Genomic DNA, 19,349 nt, shown 5'->3' with positions numbered 1-19,349 from the left:
GCAGGGGGTGGGGGGTGGGGAAGCTGCAGAGCCATGGAGGAGAGCACAGCAACAGTGGTGCAGAAGGCAAAGCAGAGAGATTCCCGCACATAGGATCACTGCCGACCAGCAGTCATCAGCCTGAGAGGCTTGTCTGCTCATCCGCCAGGGCAGGTGGGGGCTGGGAGCTGAGGCTTGGGCTTTGGAGGTCAGACCCCAGGGAGAGGACTGGGGTTGGCTACGTGAACATAGCCTGAAGGGGGCTAGTGCAGCACAGCTAGCCTGGATGGAGTCCGGGAAAAAGTCTGGACCTGCCGGAGATGCAAGAGACCTTTCTTTCAGGGTGCGCAAGGAGAGGGGATCCCTTCCCACTGTGCCCACAAAAGGCAGAGCACTGCCTAAGGGAGATCCAGAGACAGCAGTGATCCGTGGTTATCAGCTTGGACCCCAAAGAAGGGAATGAAATGCTAAGACTGCTGCCACTGCCACCAAGAACCCTGTGTGCAAGCACAGGCCACTGTCAACACCCCCCCGGGAGCCCATGCATCACGCCACTGCCAGGGTCCCGAGATCCAGGGACAACTTCCCAGGGAGAACACATGGCACACCTCAGGCTGTTGCAACATCAGGATGGCCTCTGCCACCTCAGGCTCACCCCGCATTCCAATTATGACTACCGTACCCCCATCCTCCCCGGCCTGAGTAAGCAACAGAGCCCTAATCAGCTGCTGCCTTAACCCCTACTGTCTGGGCAGGGAACAGACACCTGAAGGCAACCTACATGCAGAGGTGGGGCCAAAACTGAAGCTGAACCTCAGGAGCTGTGCAAACAAAGAAGAGGGAGGGAAATTTTTCCGTGCAGCCTCAGGAGCAGTAGATTAAATCCCCACAATCAAACTGATAAACACTGCAACTGAAGAATACCTGAATAGACAATGAATGTTCCCAAAATTGAGGCAGTGGACTTTGGGAGCAACTGTAGACTTCAGGTTTGCCTTCTGTGTCTGATTTCTTTCTGGTTTTATGTTCACCTTAGTATACTATTTAGTGCTTATTATCATTGGTGGAATTCCTTACTGGTTTGGTTGCTCTGTTACATATATATATATATATATATATATAAAGGAAATATATATATATATATATATATATATTCTTTCCTTTTTCTCTTTTTGTCTGTATGTGTATGTTTCTTTGTATGATTTAGTCTGTATAGGTTTGCTTTTACCATTTGTGCTAGGGTTCTGTCTCTTCATTTTGTTGTTTTGGGGTTTTTTTTTTCTCTTCCTTTCCTTCTGAGCCATGTGGCTGGCAGGGTCTTGGTGCTCAGGCCAGGTTTTGGGCCTGAGCCTTCGAGGTGGGAGGGCCGAGTCCAGGACATTGGACCACCAGAAACTGCCCGGCCCCACATAATATCAATTGGCAAGTGCTCTCACAGACAAATTTGTCTCAACACTAAGACCCAGCTCCACCCAAAAGCCAGCAAGCCCCAGTGTTGGATGCCCCATGCCAAACAACAAGCAAGATAGGAACACAACCACACCCATTAACAGAGAGGCTGCCTAAAGGCATATTAAGTTCACAGATACTCCAAAACACACCACCTGATGCAGCCTTGCATACCAGAAGGACAAGATCCAGCCCCACCAACAAGAACACAGGCACCAGTGCCCTCCACCAGGAAGCCTACACAAGCCACTGAACCAACCTCACCCACTGGGGCAGACACCAAAAATAATGGGAACTATGAACATGCAGCTTGAGAAAAGGAGACCCCAAACACAGTAAGTTAAACAAAATGAGAAAGCAGAGAAATATGAAGCAGATCAAGGAGCAAGGTAAAAACCCACCAGACCAAACAAATGAAGAGAAAATAGGCAGTCTACCTGAAAATGAATTCAGAGTAATGATAGTAAAGATGATCCAAAATCTCAGAAATAGAATGGAGAAAATACAAGAAACACTTAACAAGGACCTAAAAGAACTAAAGAGCAAACAAATAATGATGAACGACACAATAAATGAAATTTAAAATACTCTAGAGGGAACCAACAGCAGAATAACTGAGGCAGAAGAACGGATAAGTGACCTGGAAGATAAAATGATGGAAATAACTGTGTCAGAGCAGAAAAAAAGAAAAAAGAATGAAAAGAATTCAGGACACTCTCAGAGACATCTGGGAGAACATTAAATGCACCAACATTAAATTATAGGGGTCTCAGAAGGAGAAGAGAAAAAGAAAGGGTCTGAGAAAATATTTGAAGAGATTATAGTTGAAAACTTCCCTAACATGGGAAAACAAATAGTCAATCAAATCCAAGAAGCAAAGAGAGTCCCATAGAAAATAAATCCAAGGGGAAACACGCCAAGACACATATTAATAAAACTATCAAAAATTAAATTCAAATAAAATATATTAAAAGCAGCAAGGGTAAAGCAACAAATAACAGACAAGGGAAACCCCATAAGGTTAACAGCTGATCTTTCAGCAGAAACTCTGCAAGCTAGAAGGGAGTGGCAGGACATATTTAAGGTGATGAAAGGGAAAAACCTACAACAAACATTACTCTACCCAGCAAGGATCTCATTCAGATTTGATGGAGAAATTAAAACCTTTACAGACAAACAAAAGTTTAGAGAATTCAGCACCACCAAACCAGCTTTACAACAAATGCTAAAGGAACTTCTCTAGGCAGGAAACACAAGAGAAGGAAAAGACCTACAATAACAAACCCAAAACAATTAAGAAAACAGTAACAGGAACATACATATCGATAACTATCTTAAAGGTAAATGGATTAAATACTCCAAACAAAAGACACAGGCTCACTGAATGAATACAAAAACAAGACCCATATATATGCTGTCTACAAGAGACCCATTTCAGACTGAGAGACACATATAGACTGAAAGTGAGGAGATGGAAAAAGATATTCCATGCAAATGGAAATCAAAAGACAGCTGCTGTAGCAATACTCATATCAGACAAAATAGACTTTAAAATAAAGACTATTATAAGAGGCAAAGAAGGACACAACATAATGATCAAGGGATCAATCCAAGAAGATATAACAATTGTAAATATTTATGCACCCAATGTAGGAGCACCTCAAAACATAAGGCAAGTGCTAACAGCCATAAAAGGGTAAATCGACAGTAACACAATAACAGTAGGGGAATTTAACACCCCACTTTCACCAATGGACAGATCATCCAAAATGGAAATAAGGAAACACAAGCTTTAAAAGACACATTAAACCAGATAGACTTAATTGATATTTATAGGACATTCCATCCAAAAACAGAATACACTTTCTTCTCAAGTGCTCATGGAATATTTGCAAGTATAGATCATACTGGGTCACAAATCAAGCCTTGGTAAATTTAAGAAAACTGAACCCTTATCAAGTATCTTTTCTGAACAAAACCCTATGAGACTAGATATCGATTACAGGAAAAAAACTGTAAAACATAAAAACACATGAAGGCTAAACAATATGCTACTAATTAACCAAGAGATCACTGAAGAAATAAAAGAGGAAATCAAAAAATACCTAGAAATAAATGACAATGAAAACACGATGACCCAAAACCTATGGGATGTAGCAAAAGAAGTTCTAAGAGGGAAGTTTATAGCAATATAATCCTACCTTAAGAAACAAGAAAAATCTCAAATAAAAAACCTAACCGTACACCTAAAGCAATTAGAGAAAGAAGAACAATAAAACCCCAAAGTTAGAAGAAGGAAAGAAATCATAAAGATCAGATCAGAAATAAATGAAAAAGAAATGAAGGAAACAATAGCAAAGAATAATAAAACTAAAACCTGGTTCTTTGAGAAGATAAACAAAATTGATAAACCATTAGCCAGACGCATCAAGAAAAAAAGGGGAGAAGACTCAAATCAATAGAATTAGAAATGAAAAAGGAGAAGTAATAGCTAACACTGCAGAAATACAAAGGATCATGAGAGACTACTACAAGCAACCATATGCCAAGAAAGTGGACAACCTGGAAGAAATGGACAAATTCTTAGAGAAGTACAAACTTCCAAGACTGAACCAGGAAGAAATAGAAAATAAGAACAGACCAATCACAAGCACTGAAATTGAAACTGTGATTAAAAATATTCCAACAAACAAAAGTCCAGGACCAGATGGCTTTGCAAGTGAATTCTATCAAACATTTAGAGAAGAGCTAACACTTAACCTTCTCAAACTCTTCCAAAATATAGCAGAGGGAGGCACACTCCCAAACTCATTCTATGAAGCCACCATCACCCTGATATCAAAACCAGAGAAAGATGTCACATAAAAAGAAAACTACAGACCAATAACACTCATGACATTGATGCAAAAATACTCAACACAATACTAGCAAACAGAATCCAGCAGCACATTAAAAGGACCATACACAATGATCAAGAGGGGTTTATCCCAGAAAAGCAAGGATTCTTCAGTATATGCAAAATAATCAATGTGACACACCATATTAACAAACTGAAGGATAAAAACCATATGATAATATCAATAGATGTAGAAAAAGCTTTTGACAAAATTCAACACCCATTTAAGATAAAAACTCTCCAGGAAGTGGACACAGAGGGAACCTAACTCAACATAATAAAGCCATATATGACAAAACCACAGCCAACACTGTTCTCAATGGTGAAAAACTGAAAACATTTACTCTAAGATCAGGAACAAGACAAGGTTGCCCATTCTCACCGCCATTATTCAACATAGTTTTGGAAGTTTTAGCCACAGCAATCAGAGAAGAAATGAAATAAAAGGAATCCAAAACCAAAAAGAAGAAGTGAAACTGTCACTGTCTTCAGATGACATGATACCATACACAGAGAATCCCAAAGATGATACCAGAAAACTACTAGAGCTAATCAGTGAATTTGGTAAAGTAGCAGGAAACAAACTTAATGCACAGAAGTCTCTTGCATTCCTATACACTAATGATGAAAAATCTGAAAGAGAAATTAAGGAAACACTCCCATTTACCACTGCAACAAAAAGAATAAAATACCTAGGAATAAACCTTCCAAAGGAGACAAAAGACCTGTGTGCAGAAAAGTATAAGACACTGACGAAAGAAATTAAAGATGATACAAATAGATGTAGAGATATACCATGTTCTTGGATTGGAAGAATCAACATTGTGAAAATGAATATACTACCCAAAGCAATCCACAGATTCAATGCAATCCCTATCAAGCTATCAATGGCATTTTTCACAGAACTAAAACAAAACATTTCACAATTTGCATGGAAACACAAAAGACCCCGAATAGCCAAAGCAATCTTGAGAAAGAAAAATGGAGCTGGAGGAATCAGGCTCCCTGACTTCAGACTATACTACAAAGCTACAGTAATCAGGCCAGTATGGTACCGGCACAAAAACAGAAATATAGATCAATGGAACAGGACAGAAAGCCCAGAGATAAACCAACACACATATGGTCACTTTATCTTTGATAAAGGAGGCAAGCATATACAATGGAGAAAAGACAGCCTCTTCAATAAGTGGTGCTGGGAAAACTGGACAGCTACATCTAAAAGAATGAAATTAGAACACTTTTTAACACCATACACAAAAATAAACTCAAAATGGATTAAAGACCTAAATGTAAGACCGGACACTATAAAACTCTTAGAGGAAAACACTGGCAGAACACTGTTTGACATAAATCACAGCAAGATCCTTTTTGACCCAGCTCCTAGAGAAATGGAAAAAAACCCAAAAATAAACAAATGGGACCTAATGAAACTTAAAAGCTCTTGCACAGCAAAGGAAACCATAAACAAAACCAAAAGACAACCCTCAGAATGGGAGAAAATATTTGCAAACAAAGCAACTGACAAATAATTAATCTCCAAAATATACAAGTAGCTCATGCAGCTCAATATCAAAAAAGCAAACAACCCAATCCAAAAATGGGAAGAAGACCTGAATAGACATTGCTCCAAAGAAGATATACAGATTGCCAACAAACACATGAAAGGATGCTCAACATCACTAATCGTTAGAAAAATGCAAATCAAAACTACCATGAGGTATCACCTCACACCAGTCAGAATGGCCATCATCAAAAAATCTACAAACAATAAGTGCTGGAGAGGTTGTGGAGAAAAGGGAATCCTCTTGCATTTTTGGTGGGAATGTAAATTGATATAGCCACTATGGAGAACAGTATGCAGGTTCCTTAAAAAACTAAAAATAGAACTATAATATGACCCAGCAATCCCACTGCTGGGTATACACCCTGAATAAAACATAATTCAAAAAGAGACATGTACCACAATGTTCATTGCAGCTCTATTTACAATAGTCAGGACATGGAAGCAACCTTAGTGTCCATCGACAGATGAATAGTTAAAGAAGATGTGGCACATATATACAATGGAATATTACTCAGCCATAAAAAGAAACAAAATTGAGTTATTTGTAGTGTGGTAGATGGACCTAGAGTCTGTCATACAGAGTGAAGTAAGTCAGAGAGAGAAAAACAAATACTGTATGCTAACATGTATATATGGAATCTTAAAAAAAAAAAATAGTTCTGATGAACCTAGGGGCAGGACAGGAAGAAAGACACAGAGGTAGGGAAAGGACTTGAGGACACGGGGAAGGGGAAGGGTAAGCTGGAACGAAGTGAAAGAGTAGCAATGACCTTTATACACTACCAAGTGTAAAATAGATAGCTAGTGGGAAGCAGCCACATAGCACAGGGAGATCAGCTCAGTGCTTTGTGAACACCTAGAAGGGTGGGATAGGGAGGGTGGGAGGGAGACTCAGAAGGCAGGGGATATGGAGATATATGTATACATATAACTGATTCAATTTGTTATACAGTAGAAACTAACACAATACTGTAAAGTAATTATACTCCAATAAAGATGTTTAGAAAATAAATTTTAAAAAAGACAACCTACAGAAGGGAAAAAATTATTTTCAAATCATATCTGATAAGGGTCTACTACCCAAAATATATAAAGAACTCTTACAACTCAAAAATAAAAAGATAACCCAATTTAAAATCATCATTTTGTACTGAAATACTTCAGCCTTATTGTTGAAAAGCAGTTTACTCTATATGCATGGATCTAATAATTCTATAGTCTCCATTCTGTTACAATGATTCATATGTATTTTATTATTCCATAGCCATGGCATTTAGTTTAATGTAGATTTATGGTAAACCTTTATATTCTCCTTTCTTCTTTTTAAAAATTGTTTTGGCTGTTCTAGGTCTTTTGCATGTACATATAAATTTTAAACTAACTTGTCAACTTCTATTTTACAAAGCATGGAGGAATTTTGGTTGAGATTGTTTGAATTTATACACTAACTTAGGGGGAATTGACATGTTAACAATATTAAACTTCCAATCCATGTTCATAATACATATCTTTACTTATTCATGCTTTCTTTAATTTCTCTCAGCAATAATGTATAGTTTTCTGTGCAGACGTCTTCACATATTTGTAAAAGTTATCACTAAGTATTATTTTTAATGACATTTAATGATATTTAAAATTGTTTTCTAATTTTTGCTATTATTTAGAATACAATATATTTGTATATGTTGGTCTTGTATTCTGAAAACTTGTTAAATTTACTTTTTAATTCTAGTACATTTTCTATTAATTTCTTGGGCTTTTTCTATAAACAGATGAGATCAGGCATATTCAGAGTGGTATGGCCATAGAATTTTTCTATAAACAAAAACAGACCATATGTGAATAAAGACAATTTATATTTATTCCTTTACAATTTTAATGCCTTTTTAAAATGCCTTTAATTTCTTTTCCTTACTTTGTTGCCGTAGTTAGAAACAGGACAATATTGAATATAAGTGACAAAATGTACCTTTGCATTACTCTTGTTCTAAGAGATAAAAAATTCAGTCACCATTAATTACAGTAATAGCTGTCAGTTAAGAAAATTCCCTTCAATTGATACATTGCCAAGATTTTTTTCATGAATGGAGTCTAAACATTATCTAATTTTTTTTAATCAATCAAGTTAATCATATATGATTTTTTTCCTTTATTATGAATATGGTGAATCTCATTGATTGATTTTCAAATGTTAAACCCATCTTTTATTACCAAAAGGAAACCTACTTGTTCATGGTGCATGATCCATTTACATATTGTTAGATTTTATTTACTAGCATTTTCTTAATGATTTTTGCAAGTATGTTTATGAGGGATATTTTTCTTTCATTATCTTTTTATGTGTGTTATGTGTAAAGACCGTCTGGTTTTGAATTTGAAGGAAGCTGGCCTCATAAAGTGAAAAACACGCTCACTTCCTCTCTAATCTGGAAGTTTGTGAAGAATTTGTACAAGTTCTGTAAATCTTTGATAGAATTTACCAGTGATGCCATTGAAGCCTGGAGTATTCTTTGTGGGAAAATCAAATTTAATTTAATTTATTTAATAAAAATAGGACCACTCATATTTTCTTTTCTTTTTTTTTTTTTTTGTGGGTCTCACAGGTACATTTATTCATGCACAAGGGCAGCAGCACTGCTACAAGTCAACACGATGTCTCATGTTTGTGTTCTGCCTACAACACAGCCAGACTGACATCCCGTTAAAGAAAGCTGGTTAATGATGACCATGAGCAGGCACTGGACCAGAAGCTTTCAAGGCTTTACTTCTTTTATCAGCACTCCTGATTTTATAAAAGACGAAACCCATCAACCCCATTCCTACCCAAATCTCCTGGTAAACTTGGGTATAGTAGGGCATCATGGGGATCCAAATGTTCTTAATAAGGCCTTGAAGCATCTCGGGCACAGGATCAGCATCTCATGTCGCCCTAACTCACAACAGACAACTTGGAAAGGTCACTGAGTGCACAGGCGCTGCATGGGACCTGCTGGGAAAGCAGGACCACTCATATTTTCTACTTTTTCTTGGGTCAAATTTGATCATCTGTGACTTTGAAAGATTTTATCAACTTCATGTAAGTGGTTGAAGTGACTTACACAAAGTTTCTCATAATCTTCCTTTCTTAACCATTTAATACATTCAGGATCTGTAGTAATATACCCTCTTTAATTGTGACTTTTCTTTCTTGATTAGTCTGACTAGAAGTTTATCAAATTTGTTTATTTTTTTAAAAGTTTTTGGTTTCATTTATTTTATTTTGTTTTCTATTTAATTCATTTCGGTTTTCATCTTTATTATTTATTTTCTTCTTTTCAATTTGTTTTTAATTTCCTCTTCCCTTCTAAGCTTCTTAAAGTGGAAGCTCTGATCATTGAATCTGGACCTTTCTTCTTTACCAATATAAGCATTCAAAGCTATAAAACTCTAAGAAAGGCTTTAGTTCTATCACACAAGTTTTTATATCTTACATTTTCATTCAGTTTAAGATATGTCACAATTATCCCTGTGATTTCTTCTTTGACCTATGAGATATTCAAAAGTGTGTTGTTTAATTTTTTTAATATTTGTGGATTCTTCCATATTCATTTCTGTTATTTATTTCTAATTTAATTCCATCATGATCATGGAAGATATGTTATATAATTTTAATCCACTTATATTTATTAAGACTTATTTTAAAGCCCAGAAGATGGTCTACTTTGGTGATTGTTTCATGAACACTCAAAACATCTATTTTCTCTGAATATGAAATTTTAAGTTTGTAGACATTTTTGTTTAGCTTGTTAAAGGTATTGTTCCATTGTCTTCTGACTTGCATTGTTTTTAACAAGAAGTCCGAATTTTTTCTGTATTCCTCTATACATAATTTTTTTTCTCTTGCTGCTTTTAAGATGTTTTCCTCTTCTTCATCGGTTTCAGCAGTGTGATTTGGCTGTGTCTTGGTATGTGTTTTGTGTGTGTGTGTGTGTGTGTGTGTGTGTGTGTGTTTCTCTTACTTGCATTTCATTGACCTTCACTATTATGTGGGTTTATAATTTTTTATAGTTTTAAAATAGTATTGCTGTTATTTATCCAAATATTTTTACTGCACTCCTCACTCTCTATTCTTTCCTTCTGGGATTCTAATTGGTTTTATATTGGGTTGTTTGAATTTTTTTCCACAGGTTCCTGAAACTGTGCTTCTAATCTTTTATTTATGTCTTCCTTTCTGGGTAATTTCTATTGCTTTTTCTTCAAGTTAAATTATCTTTTCTTCTACAGTTCCTAATCTGCTATTAATCTTATCCAGTGAAATGTTCTTTGCAGATAATGTGTTTCTTTTATGTCTAGAAGGCACATTTGTTATTTTATATCTTTCATTCTTCTCATTATATTCATGATTTCTTTTAATCCTTGAAGATATATGTAAAATTTGTAAATGTTTTGCATTCTTGCCTGCTAATTCCATCACCTCTTTCATGTCTGTATCTCTTTCTTCTGACTGATTTTCTGACTATAAGTGACATTTTCTGCTTCTTCATATACCTAGTAGTTTTTTAGTGAATGCTGGAAATTTTGAATTTTATGTGTGGTGTGCTGCATTTTTTAGCATTGAACATTGTTCTGTTGTGTATAGGTTACTTGTGGATCCTGTTGAGCTTGACCTGATTGAGCTGTCTGTTTGATAGGGCAGGACTCAGTCTTTACTTTAGGGTTAGAGTGGCTCTATTCCTTAGGTATGGTCTTATTAGGGCCTCAACTTAGGGCCCAGGACATTCAGTTAAGCTTCTCTGCTCTACTTTGTCAAACACCAATGTCTCGCAGCCAAATGTAAACATCAGAACCTCTGTTTAGCTCACATTTCCATAATAGTTCTATGCCAGCCTTCTAATGCCTGGCTCCACATATGCATACCTTAGTATTCTGCAAAAGACCAAGAGACACTTATGCATAGTTCTGCAGGTTTTATTTTGTGCAGCTTCTTCTTCTCTGCTACTCTGCCCCACAAGTTCCAGCCACATTGCCATCTCTAAATTTCAACATTTGTCTCCTCAGCTCATGCTTAGACTCTACTTCCCTATGCCATGTTTTTCAAAGAGCCTTTAAGCAAAAGCTCAGGGCAATCATCATAGAGCTTAACTTCTGTGTTTTTATTCTCTCTAGAATCACAGTCTTTCACTGCCTATTGTCTAAAATCTGAAAACAAATGATTCATACGTTTTTCCCACTTTATTATTTTTTTATGGTGAAAGGACTAATAAAGTAGTAGTTACTCCCTCCTGAGTGGAAGGAGCAATATATAATTGATGTCACACTTTTCTTTGTGTGCCATTTATCAATTTATTGCCCTTCAACTTAAAATTTGCCTTCATTGCTTGCTCTAAAAAAACTGAGCTGGGCCCTTGACAGCTGGTACAATGTTAAGCTTTGTCATTTTGGAGCACTATTAGACACACTGCAGGAAGAAGGGACTTTCCATTTCCATTGTGCTCAATTTGGCAGTTTTCTTCAGCATGACTTGGCTTCACCAGCACCAAGTTCCTGCAACATGGGCAGATATTCCAACATCCAGCTCTGCAGTGCATGGCAATCAATAGCACCCAGAAATAAGCAATTTTCCTCAGCATCCTTCTTTGCATAGTAAAGTGTCTCCAGAAAGACACTACCCTCAGAATAGCTTTCCCCAGTACACTAGAGGGCAGATTTCTGGCACGTTCCAAAGTGTGGATTTCCACCAAGTTCTCCCAGCATGGCACATTGCAATGTCTCTGTCATACAGTGGGTCAATGCTGTGCCCTCTCCAATAAGGTTTGGATATTAGCCCTTATGCAGGAAGGGTTGTCTCTTCCTCAGGTTTTTGTTGAGTTTTTAACATTCATCTTTATTAAATTTTCTTGAATGCACACATGAGGTTTCTGAATCAGAGCAGATTTCTTATTATGCTCACCACACAATCAACAGTCAGAATAACATTGAATTATTAGTTTCTCCACATTTGCAACCCTGCAGAGTGATATGATAAGAACCAGATGGAAAATGTATCCTACACAAGTGGCAGGACCATTCTGTATGCAAGAGATGAAGAAATATAAATGTCTTCCATTTATACAGAGGAAAGAGATTATTTTTCTCTCTCTCCTTCTGAGAGAGTCTCCTTGGAGACAGGATGCAAAGAATCCTTACTCTAATCTTTTGTTATGTAAATAAATCTTTCCAGGAAGAAGATAATAGAGTGTCTATGGCTTTTACAACCTAGAAATTTCTTCATGGCTCCAGGTTCCACCCCTTTTGAAATGTAAACAAGCAGAGAGATAATGCTACAACTTAGGTGCCTTACCAGAAATGTAACCTTATGGCTCTTGGGGAGATAAGAGAAGCTTATTGTATGGAAGCAATTAGCTCCACCATCAAAGAAACAAATGGTGACAGACCTAATCCTCATTGTTAGGAGTAAAATGTTCCTAGGAGAAATGAAAGCAAACCTTCTACTCTGATAGTGTATGCATTTCCATGGCTCAGGAAACTGAGGTTTTTATAGGATCACTAAAAAAATCTAGAGAAAATTTATTTCCCACAATACCCTATCTTAGCCCTAGGGTTAGTATCTGTTCCTTATATCTGCTATTCTTATATTCTTTAGAATTATCTTAATTGCTTTCCAGTATCTTATTGCTCCAGTTCCTTGTTATAGCTACTAATTCTTTATATTAAACTCCTTATTCAAATTACCAAGTGACATTTGCCTAATTGGGCCTTAACTGATATAAAATTATAACTTACCCTCTCATACTTATGAAGGCAACAAAGTAATTGCTACTTTCTGCTCAACAGATCCAATTTGCACCATGTCATCAATACACTAGTACATGTGATATTCTATGAAATGTCATGACAAGCAAGATTTCTATGGTCTATATGACAGGGAGCAGTAGAATTGTCATAGCCCTAAAACTGGCCCTGCCAGGTAAAAGCAACTGCTTCTGATTGTACTTAAAATTTGTATGGAGAAAAAGTTATCCAGGTCAATAGCTACTTACCAAGTGTGACATGCTATGTGGATTTGCTCCAGTAACAACACTACATCTGGGACAGCAACAGCAACTGGCATCACAATCTGATTAAGTTTACAATAGCCCATAGTCATTCTCCAATACACATCTGACTTATTCACAGGCCAAACTGGAGGAATTAAATAGGGATGTGATGGGTATTATCACCCCTGCTTTTTCAAGTCATTTATGGTGCCATTCATCTCTACAACTCCCACAGTAATGTGATATTACTTCTCATTTACTATCTTGAGAGGGGGAGGAAATTCTAGGGGTTTCCACTTAACACTTCCTACCATATGGCCTGTATGTCAGGGAGCCACTGTGGGGAATTCTACCAGTTACTGAGCATGTCTATTCTAATTTTACATTAGAGAACTGAGGAAATAATGACCGGGTAGGTCTCTGAACCAACTGATCCACTGTGTGTGAGACCAGAGCTAACACTACATCTATTACCTGATTTGAGTCAACACAGTGGAGCATCACAGTCTATCAACCAGTTTCCAAACCTATGTCAATTCAAAGATAAAGAGCCCCTTTACTGAAAGGGAGGCCAAGTCTCCTTGAGGAAGTACCCAGCATCATTAATAAAAACACACACTGTAAATCTTCCACCAAACCTTCCCCTAAAGGGACCTATACCCATATACTAGAGTGACCTCACTGGGTAATAGGAAATACCAAGACCTTTCAAGGATGACTTGACACTGGCCCCAAATTTATGCTAACATTTTGGTACCCAAAATCTCACTATGGCTCATCAATCAAAATGATGGCTTATAGGGGTCGGGTGGACAAAATGACATGCACTGTAGATGTCAATCAGCCTTTCTCCCCAGCTACCTTAGTGTTTGTCCAAAGGCTCCCGTGAACAAAATGGCCATGTTAGCAGAGATGAAACCTATACTTAGGCTCAACAATATGGACTTCCCCTTATCAAAGCTGACCTGGATAACATCATTGTTGAGCACCCAATCTGCCGAAAGCAGCAACCAATAATAACCCCTAAGTATGACATCACTTCTTGTTAAGAAACAGCCTGGTGGCAGGTTAATGATAATGGACCTCTTTCATCATGGAAGGGGCAGAAATCTGTCTTTGCTGGAATAGACACAAATTCTGAAATTGGATTTGCTTTCCCTACCCGTAATGCTTTCTGCCAGTCCTACCACCTGTGGACACTCAGAATGCCATCATGGCATTCCCCATAGCATTGCATCTGGTAAAGGAACTCATTTCACAATACAGGAAGTACAGCAATGGACTCATGCCTATGGAGTTAACTAGTCTTACTGCATATTCCGTCATCCAGAAATAGCCGATGTATTTGAAAGATGAATGGCTTACTAATGACTCAGTTACTCCACCAGTTTTGAGATATCTTAAAATGATAGTGTTCTGTTTTAAATCAGTGTATATTCTGAATCGGACAATTACAGAGCCAGAATTCATGGGTCCAGTAGTTAAGGGGTGGAAGTTGTAATGGTTTCTTTTACTCCCATTTCACTTAATATCTAACTAGCAGGATTTTTCTTCCTGTCCCAGCATCCTTAGATCCACTGGTCTCAGTCCTCATGGGCAAAATATTTCTAACCAGGGAATGGAACAGAAATAATTAAATTTAATTAGAAAGTGAGACTGTCACCTGGCCATCTGTGACCCCACACATCACTGAACCAACAGTAATCCCATGTTACAATTAATCCATTATATTAAACTTTCATTATTCAAATTGCTGTGTGATTTCTATCTCCTGAATGGACCATGACTGATAACACTTCTTTTTACACTAAACAATCATATTTTCTAAGCACTACTTTAGCTGAATCTCACAAGTTTTAATATCTTACATCTTAATTTCTATTCAATTCCAAATATTTTCCAATTTCCCTTATAATCTATTCTTTAACCCATCAGTTTTTAGGCTGTGTGTTAATTTCCAAATGTTTTTCCCAGATTTTTTTTGTTTGATTTAGAATTGAATTCCACTATGGTCAGAGAACATACTTTTTATGATTCCAATCCTTATAAATATATTGGGTCTTATGATTCATATGTCCACTCTTGCTTCCATGTGCACTTGAAAAAAGAGTGTATTCTGCTGTTGTTGGTTAGAAGGTCCTATAAATATCAAAAGGTCAAACTTACTAAAACGTGGAACAGCTGTTTTATATGCGTATTTACTGTCTACTCATTCAATCAATTGCTAAGCGAGTATTGAAATCCCCAATCAGAATTGTAAATTTATCTATTTCTCTCTTTAACTTAGTTTTTGTTTTATTTATTTTAGAACTCTATTACTAGGAGCATGTATATTTAAGATTGTCATGTCTTACTGATGAATTAGCTTTTTATTTTAATAAAATCTCCCTATTTTATTTATGGTAATATTTCTTGCTTTGAAATGTACTTTGTCTGATATTAATGAAAAATGAAGTTGAAAGTAAAGGCATTTTAAGATAAGTGAAAATTGGGATAATTTCTACACTACCAGAAATTGCTAAAGAAGTTCTAGAAGGTATAACCCTTTCAGTACAATTAGAGTTCGCATGGTATATCTTTCCCTACACTTTTTCTTTCAATTTATCTGTGTATTTTTGTCAAATTTCTCTTTTAAATAGTGTATAGTTGAGTCTTGCTTGTTTTTATCCATTCTGACAACATCTGCCTTTTCAGTGACATGTTTAGTACAGTTGACCCTTGAACAACACAGGTTTGAACTGCACAGGTATACTTATAGATGGATTTTTTTCAATACATATATTACTATGTTTACAATCTGAGGTTGGTTGAATTCACAAATGCAGAACCATAGATACAAAGTGCCAACTGTAAAGTTATATGTGGATTTTCGACTGTTGGGACGGGGGTGGGAGGGGCGTGTTGTGAACACCCTTAACACCCACATCACTGAAGGGTCAACCATATACCTAGGTTGAATACAGTTCTTAATACCATTGAATTTCAGTCTACTCTTTTACTATTTTTTCTATTTGTCTCATATGTTAGCTGTTCCTCTGTTCCTTTATTCCTTCTTAAATATTAATATACTTCTTAAATATTAAAATACTTAAATATTTTTAGTATTCTATTTTATTTCTGTACTGCCTTCATAGGTATATCTCATTGCATTATTCTTTTCATTACTGTTCTATGGGTATGCATTCTTAACTTATTACAATCTTTCTTAGTTAAAATTGTACCACTTCTTGTTAAACAAAGGCATCTCATAACAATATAGTTATATTTACCTCTTTCTTTATGCTATAGTTGTCATGTATATGACATCTATATATGTTATAAGCCTCACAATACTACATCATAATACTTTCTTTAAATCATAATATATTCTTTAAAACAACTGAAAGAAAAACAAGATACCTTTGTTTACTCACATATTAACATATCTTCATTCCTCTTTATATATCTATAGTGATCTTCATTCCTCTTTATATATCTATAGTTTGCATCTGGTGTCATATCCCTTCAGCCTTAAGAAGTTCCTTTAGCATTTCTGGTAGTGTATAATTATCTCAATTTTCACTTAACTGAAAATATCTTTATTTCACATATATTTCACATATATATGTAATTTTTGAATGATATTTTTTACTGGATATAGAATTCTGACTTAACATTAAAAATGTCACTCAACCGTTTTCTGGTCTCCATTGTTTTTGATTAGAAGTCAGTGAAATTATTATCATTGTTCCCTTATATGTAATTTACCACTTTAACCTGGTGACTTTCAAGATTTCTTTACCTTTGGTTTTTAAAGATTCAGCTCTGATGTACATAGATTTGATTCTTTTTATTTATCCTGTTTTGAGATTCACTGAGATTCTTGGATCTGTAAGTTTATATTTCTCACTAATTTGGCCAATGAATCTCCAGATATTTGTGTGACACATTCTACTCTCTGAGGCTCCAATTACATGTACATTAGACTTCTTGTACTGTTGCATGAATCATTGAGACTTTTCATTCATTTCTTTTCTGTTCTTAGATCAATAGAAATTATTGAATTTGATCTTCAAGTTAATTGACCCTGTCTTTTACCAACTACAATTTGCTGTTGAGAAGATTAGTAAATTTTTCATTTCAAATATTTTAACTTTCAGTTCTATAAATTCTATTTCTTTCTTATTACAGCTCTCATTTCTTAACTGAGATCCACACCTGTTTGTTCATTAAGAGCATGGCTTCCTGTAGATCTTTGAACCTATGTATACTACCTGCTTTTAAGTCCCTGACTACTAATTTGGGCCATTTTAAGGTTAACTTATATAGACTATCTTTCTCTTGATTATGGGTCATATTTTTCTGTTTATTCCGATGTTGAGCATTTAATTGTATACTGGGCATTGTGGAGGGTACATTATAGAAACACTTGGATTCATTAATCTTGGTGCACTTGCTATCTTTGAGTAGGCACAATGTCAGGAAGTCTCCCTACAGCACAGTGTTTGGACTTGATAAATTCATTCACCTTGACCTGAATCTTCCAATACATGAATGGATGAAATCACCAACAGAGTCATGTCATTTTCTTCTTTGGGGTTACACAGTACTCTGTGTATAGCACTAATCACACTGTATTGAAATCGGCTGCAAGCAGATTGTGAGCTACTCAAGAGCAAGGCTCAGGTCTTATCTCTGCATCTAGTGCCTAACCCAGTGCCTGATACTCAGAGTGGATATGCATGTCATATTTGTTGATGTAACAAAATGAATCATTTAAAAAGTCAGAAATCATACAATGCTAACACAAAATTCACAAAATACTGTAATATGTGGGTCATTTAACTCTTTGTTAACTCAAAGACTCTAACATAAGCTCAGTTTCAACCGACGATATAAATGAACCACAAAACAAGGTAAATTTAAATGCTTATGGTAAACATTTAAAGAAATATATTCATGAGGTTCAATATACTTTGTTTACAAAGGCAGGAATGAAAACAGAACATTTCAGGAACAGTCTATGAATACTGACTGAAATGAAGCTCCAGCATCTAAAACATAAAGTTACTCATTCATCATACCTTATTCCCTGATTAGAATAAATTGTGTGTGTGAGCGTGTGTGTGTGTTTGTACATATGGATGGAGTAACAGAAAGAGCATGGAATTTAGGATTAATAGATCTGTAATTGAGGCTCCATTTTTAGTCCTACTTCTATCTCTAATGATGTATGTGCCCTTAGGAATGTCCCTTAATCTACCCCCACTTTATTTCTCTGAAAATGAGGTAGTAATATTTATCTTACACAGTGCTGTTAGTATCAAATGAGGTCATGAATGTGAAAGACCTTTGTGAACTGTAAAGAGTTACATAAATATTAGGAATAGTTGTAAAATAATTCAAATAAAGCATTATTATCAATACCTTTGACCATGGCATTCATCACATCTAAAACTCCCAAATGTTATCTCTCCCCTCACAAAAATATACGTGCATACTTACACACACACACACAAACACATACACTATCACACATGTGTACATACTTCATTCAGTAGCAGCATCAAAACTGATCTGGGATCTTGCACCTTTTAAATATGCCTTTTTAAAAATTAAGCCCTGTGGGTCACTTACTTCCTGTCTTAATATGGCTTAATTTTATCCCTCCTGCCTTCCTCCCTCCTCTCTCCTCCTGGAAACATTTACACTCATTAAGAAAATGTTTTATTCTACTTATTGTTAGTAGGGCTGCAACTATATTCTCTAATCCATCATGAATTGCAAGTAGGGAGTGTGAAAGTATATCAGGTGAAACTGGTTTTTCTCTAGGGAAGCTACAAAGTCAACACTGTGAAAATCCTATTTCAGAATGTTTAAGATCCGTAATAGTCTGTTTCACATTTTTTTTTCTAAAAGGTTAAGTATTAAACTATCTTAACTCTTGGCTTTTTATGTCAAGCTATCAAGCAATCAGTTTCAAGTCTGTTATTTTTCTGGTTATGGATAAAACATACTAACGTAGTATTAATCCAGTTTCCTTCCAAAGAAGGAATTTTTTCCTCCAGCCCAGTTTTAAGTGACTAATTAACAAAAATGCATGAATGTCAACTGAGCTTATGGAGCAAGTGAGAACAGCTTATAGGCAATCCTGCAATTGGGAATAGTAATTTCAACTATACTCCCAAGACTGTCACCTCTACTTTGTCATTTTCTGTTAGTTTACTTTAGGTGAGGGAAGTCTATATGGTAGGCAGAGGGAATATGATATGATATGTCTATCCAAACAAAAAACTGGAAATTTCCGGACAAGACCTTATACTGAATATTTGTTCACACATTCATCTTTCCAAAGGTATATTAAGTACCTATTATTTGTCAAGCTAATATTCAATACAGCAATGGGCATACAGAGATGAATAATACCCACCTGCTAGTACATGTAGCTTTTTCAGGCTTGTGT

At 36.0% G+C, this 19,349-nt stretch overlaps 1 long non-coding RNA gene and 1 pseudogene across 2 annotated transcripts in view; one reads left to right on the top strand and one right to left on the bottom strand.

Annotated features, from left to right (window-relative positions):
- The window catches only part of LOC309645550, a 251,878-nt gene that overhangs the window by 34,930 nt on the left and 197,599 nt on the right, over nt 1-19,349 (top strand). The gene's annotated exons all lie outside the window — the stretch shown is intronic.
- LOC309645130 (ATP synthase subunit ATP5MJ, mitochondrial pseudogene) lies at nt 212-8,817 on the bottom strand (annotated as a pseudogene). Its single transcript has one exon. The product of its transcript is annotated as an ATP synthase subunit ATP5MJ, mitochondrial pseudogene (transcript).

Source organism: Balaenoptera physalus (genome assembly GCF_965194825.1).
Source record: "Balaenoptera physalus genome assembly, chromosome: 1".
NCBI classification, from domain to species: Eukaryota; Metazoa; Chordata; class Mammalia; order Artiodactyla; family Balaenopteridae; genus Balaenoptera; species Balaenoptera physalus.
Note: the sequence above shows the minus strand (reverse complement) of the source record. Positions and strands in the feature narration are given on the sequence as shown.